Genomic DNA, 6018 nt, shown 5'->3' with positions numbered 1-6018 from the left:
AAAACTAAACTCCAAACAGCCCAAAATAAACTAATTAGGGTTCTGCTTAGCCTTCCCTATCAGACTCACCTCACCGCTACTCACCAGTTAAGAGTGGGGTGGCTCAGAGTAGATGACAGAGTACAGCAGCTTGCAATGGGCCTGGTGTACAAGATACACTACACCACTATAGCCCATTTTCCACTGGCCCAACTCCACACCACTCCACACCACACCGCCCACTTGTGCCAGGTTTTCCACTACAAGGACCTGGGTAGAGTGGTGTGAAAGTGGTACTAAACAGGATACTAAAAAGTATCCACTCTAGAGTAGGTCTGAGCTAGGCCAAACAGGGCCAAACACTTCATAATGACTGATCACTCACTGACTTTTCATTTAGACCACCAGGATATAGTTGTAATACATGATAATAGATTCTATTGTGTTATAACCACTATTATAATCTATTATAGTGTATTTTAATTATCATAGTAATACATTAATACTTTAAAATGTATTATAATCACAGTTATAATCCATTACAGTGCATTATAATTAGGATAGTTGTAATACAAATTTATATTGTATTATAATCACAGTTAAAAGGGTCAATTTGTTTCTTACTGAGAGGGGTACTTTTTTGTAATGGAAAATGTAGATATTTTTATGTGGTGCGGTGTGGTGTGGTGTAGTGTGGTGTGGTGTGGTGCTAAAACTGCAGTCGAAAAGGGGCTTATGATACCCAAGTACCATATTTGTCCATAATTACAACACCAGAGGCAGCGCCACAGATCACTTTCAACCCAGAGTCAAAACCAACAAAGGGTCAAACTCGTTTTTCTGCTATACCACCAAAATGTGGAAAGCCTTACCGAAGGCCATAAAGGAGTGTGGATCACTTGCATCCTTTAAAATTGCCCTGAAAAACCACTTACAGGCAGCAGCCGTTCGCAACTGGTAAAAATGAACCTAGCCAACCCTACCCTCCCCTGCCCCTTCTTTGTATATACTGTTTGTTTAAGAATAACTGTCTTCTTTTTTGTTTTTCTTTACATATCTACTGCATAGTACTGTGTTCTATCTGTCTGTCATTCAATGTTATATGAGATACTTCAATGGTTTCCAGTGGAAATAAGCTTAGTCTTTTCATGGATCTCCTTTTAGTAGACCTTGTACCAGTGAACTGTACCATCATGAAACTGTACCTTTTCCTATGCAAACTTCTAATAAAGTCTTCAATCAATCAAAAATGTCCCACCGGCTTCAGATTCGGCACACGCGTTCCCTGCTGCGACGCGGAGTGCAGTGCCGGGCCTCGACCCGACCCGACGCGCGGTTTTCCCGAACCGGCGCAAAACGTTCGGAATCTCCTTATGCGGAGCTGATTGTTGACATCAGGCTGTTCCGGAGGAAATCGGCGCAAGCGCTGACTCATTGTTACATCACTTCATAAAAGGCTCTGACATCACATACGCCACATGAGTCAACAAAAAATGCCATTGTTACGTATTGAATGTCATCAGTATGACGTAACCGAACAACGGGTATGATGGGTATTGCCTAACAACCAGAGGGGGATCATTCCCCACGGGTGGCAAAGCAAACAGGCTGCGTATACTGCTCAAGATGAAGACAGACAGATACAGAGATATCCATATATAGGCAAAGAAATGGACGCAGACAAACAGATAAATGGGGTTTGCGTTAAAGGGTGGGGCATTCATTCCCTATTTACATCGTTCCCGAGTAGGCCGGTCCCCGACTAGACGATTAGCCGCCCGAAGGGAAGAGATCTCCATATATGGGCATAAAAGGGACGCAGATACCGGTATACAGATATCTCCATATATGGGCATGATATCTCCATATATGGGCATAAATGGACCCAGGCAAACATATGGTCAAAACGGGTCCTATGACAACAGTTATAATGGGGTTTGCATTAAGGTGGGGCATTCATTCAATATGTACATCGTTCCCGAGTAGGCCGGCACCCGACTAGACGCTTGGCCGCCCAAAGGGCAGAGATTCCACATGGGCATAAAAGGGACACAGACAGACAGATACAGAGATCTCCATATATGGGCATAACATGGACCCAGGCAAACAGATGGTCAAAACGGGTCCAATGACAACAGTTATAATGGGGTTTGCATTAAAGGATGGGGCATTCACTCCCATTTTACATCGTTCCCGAGTTAGCCAGGTCGCCGACTGCGAGCTTCTAGTAGCCTAATAAAAATAATAATAATAAAAGTAAAACTGGAGACTTCTCATAATTATATTGCTCTGTCATTTGTTTGTTTGTGGCTGGCTTGATCCTTCACCAGTATAATCATCTCAATTACGCAGACATTCTATTCAAAAACCATGGTAACTATCCATCAGAAAGAGAGAGAGAGAAATGGTCGAGTGAGCTTCACTTTGTATTGTGAGTAAGATGGGACCTGTTGTCAATGGTGTTGCATTGCCGATTAAAATATAATCTCTTTAGGCCTAAGCCTTTTTATTAAACCACAATCGAATGTTGTTTACTTGCATAACGGGGACACTTTTTTAATTGTATTTTATATTTAGTCACTGGAAAAAAATTCAACATCTGATCTCTCAGTACCTACTGTTGCCTCAAGTTGGAAATGAGAACATATTAATGCTTCAGTGCACTTGTTAAAGCACCAACAATGCAACTCTGTCCACCTATTACTAAATTAGAGTGACAGATACCCCAAGTTAGAGATAGGAGAGTGAAGAGTGATCTTAAAGCCACACACACTCGGCTCTCGTGGAAATCTCCAATTCTGGTCTTCTGTTGTCATTTTCTCCAGTCGCCCTGTTGCTCCGTTTTGTCTTTGGTTAATTGAATTAATTGTTTTGTATTAGATACCTGCTGTGGCCATCTGTTATTTGATTGATTGAATAAGCTATACTATTCAATCAGTCAGTACACATGTACACAAATGTACACAGCCAGAGAGCTGCAGCCTATCTTGACATTTTTAAAGGACAACTTTGGTTTTTTACAACAAGGGTTCATATTTTAGATTGTAATTAGAGAAAAGAAAAAGTGAGTGTTAAAATGTTTTCATTTGCTTCGTTCTATTGATTTAGCGTGTTTACCGTGCTAAAATGTGGGGCATGCGTACGAATCGGGGCATGCGTACAAGTGGCTAAATATGTCTTTTTAGACACAATAAGCCAGCAGTTTCTTTATTGCTATTTACACTTCTAGCCCCGTAAGTCACATCCAACCATGAAAGGTTGCGTTGTATCTTGGGAATGGGCTTATTCTGTGTAAAATGACATATTTAGCCACTTGTACGCATGCCCCCAACCACTGAAATAAGAATCTCTAAAACAATAGAAAGAAGTAAATGAAATACTTTTAACACTCATCTTTTATATTCTTTAAGTACAATCTAAAATATGAACCCTTGTTGTAAAAAACTAAAGTTGTCCTTTAACTCTTCCCACGCTTTGAACGTTCACGTTCGCCCGATTGCGCAAGACCTTACCGCCAATACGGCGCTCGTTCGGTTCGTTCGTCTGATGACTGTAAGCTGATGAGGGGTCGCGCGGCCGTCTACTGTAAACACATTTTCCGCGGTGATGGTGTAAAAAATCCATTATGCGTTAGATCAACGGAGAACAATTCACTTCCTTGTTGATTTCCTCTGGCTGTAAGGCTCTGGGGCCAGTGACTGGTCTTCTTCTTCTTCAACACATAACAGGCAAATTCACATTCATTCTCGCATGACGCCGCCCTCTGCTGCCTGGCAGACCAAAGTGCACTATTGCACAACCAAAAAAAATAAAAATAAAGAAATAAATGTCTGTCTGTCTATCTACTATAACGTCGCAAAGGTAAGCCGCTTTTTGATGGCGCCAGACCCAATAAATAAATAAATGATCTGGCAGTAGGAGAGTTAAGAACCACTTAAAGCATTTAAACAAGCATTTAAACAAGCATTTGTGGAATGTATTAAATGTTGTTGTTGTTAGTTGAATGGCTTGTGAGCCCGCTTGGGAAGCATAATGTTCAAAGTGGCCCTGAGCAAGATATTGAACCCCTAACTGCTCCTAAAAACAAAAAGTTATACAGTGTATTAGATTTTGCTTATGTTTTTAATCGATTGAATGCTTCATGCTAGGTCTTTATTTCCATTGTATGTAAAGCACTTTCTCTCTGTGAGAAGTGCCAACTAAAATGTACATATTACACTAGCTCCTTTTGGAACCACTCGCTCCACGGCTATGCCGCTCCGAGATGTGGTTCCTGCTCACAGCATGCCCAAATGAGGTTTCTCCTGGGGTAGTTCGCCAGGTTATCAAATAATAAAGTATTGTTTCAACACAACGTTTGGATTACCCTAAAAAGTAGAGATGCAAGAGACGGTAATAGGACCATTGCTTTTTGGATACACCGCTTAGTGACGGTAGCGAGGTTCGGATCACCTCCGTTACACACGCTCATAAGAGCTGTTGAACAAGCATAGCAGATTCCTCTGAAGTCTGAACTGGTTGGTCCACTGACCATTCCATGCTCCAGCTATGGGTGATGTGACGTCACATGTTGCCCCTAGAGAAAATACCTTTGGACATGTGAAGGTAGTTTTTCAGGTAGTTGAGGCCATACCATCAGATGGAGAAGGCAGTCATCTCTTGTTAAGGCTAGGGGCCCTGTTTTCATCCATGCTAAACCCTAAACCACTAAACTTCTTTGCCTTTTTATACTATTTTGAAAAACATTTTAAACTACTTCAAATAGCCGATCTACAGCGACACATTGTGAGCTTATAGATTAGCAATTTAAAAATGTAATGTAAATGTAAAAATAGTAAAAAAGGAAAAGAAGTTTAGGGGTTTAGGGTTTAGCATGGACAAAAATGAATGCCCAATATGAATGACATCTGATCCAAGGCTCTCATCAGGTTCTCTGCATTCTGAAAATGTTCATCTGTGATCGACTCTGTAGCACTAGCTAAGCCATCAACTGAAGGACACGCACATTCAATCTGAAGTAACGTCTTTCCCATTCAACATCTTGGCAAAAACGATCCACTCATGTTATGGGAAAAAAAAATTGATAACAAAAAAAAAACAACAACATCTTGGCAAAAACATCGGACAATTTTGACGGGAGATTTTAACACCAATGTTCTTCGGAAAGACACTCCCATATTCAAATCCTTCAGCAATTTCTGTGGCCTGCATAACCTTACCCAGCTGATAAAGCAATTCACAAGGGTAAGGCCAACTTCTCGAACCATCACAGACCTAATTTTGGCATTGGACAAATCCAGAATAAAAAGGAGTGGTGTCATCGAATAAATGGTATATTTATATAGCACTTTCATCTACATTAAGTCAACCCGGATTTGAACTGGGAAGCCCTTCAGGAACCCTTTGTCTTCCAATGGCGGTTTCTCTACCCCTGAGCTATACTGCCCCCGCCATTAAAAGCAACTTAAGTGATTAGAACATCATTTCTGCACTCGTAAAATTCCTCATAGAGCTGCAGTTCATTATCACACCACAATAAACTGCAGAGCTATGAAGCACTACTCCCCCGAAGCTCTAACAGCATGGATTGGTCAGATGTTACAAATTGCACCTCGGCCGAGGAGACCTGGTCTTGTTTCAAATCTAAATTTGTGTCTGTACTTGATAGCATAGCACCCTGCAGCTGATCAACATATGAGAGAAAGGGCTGCCACACCCTGATATACTTATCAAAGAACCCCTCAGTGTATATCTATTTCTTTTCTAATGTAACAAAATACATGACCTCGCAGATCCACCAACCAAAGGAAGGGGGACAACATTTTTTTTACATTTATACTTGTAACCATGAGTTTTCAACTAGCTCATATCTTGGCTCTCTTTTGATCAACTTTTTTGGCAAAGAATCTTTCAAATGTGCCTGCCCTTAATGACAATATTGTCAATTCTGACCACCACTTTGTAACCTTCTCCATCTCTTAGGCTAGTGACAATTTGAAAAAAATTGGAGATACCCCTACCAGAGTTAGGACCAAACAC

Source organism: Nannobrachium achirus (genome assembly GCF_963921795.1).
Source record: "Nannobrachium achirus genome assembly, chromosome: 10".
NCBI lineage: Eukaryota > Metazoa > Chordata > Actinopteri > Myctophiformes > Myctophidae > Nannobrachium > Nannobrachium achirus.
Note: the sequence above shows the minus strand (reverse complement) of the source record.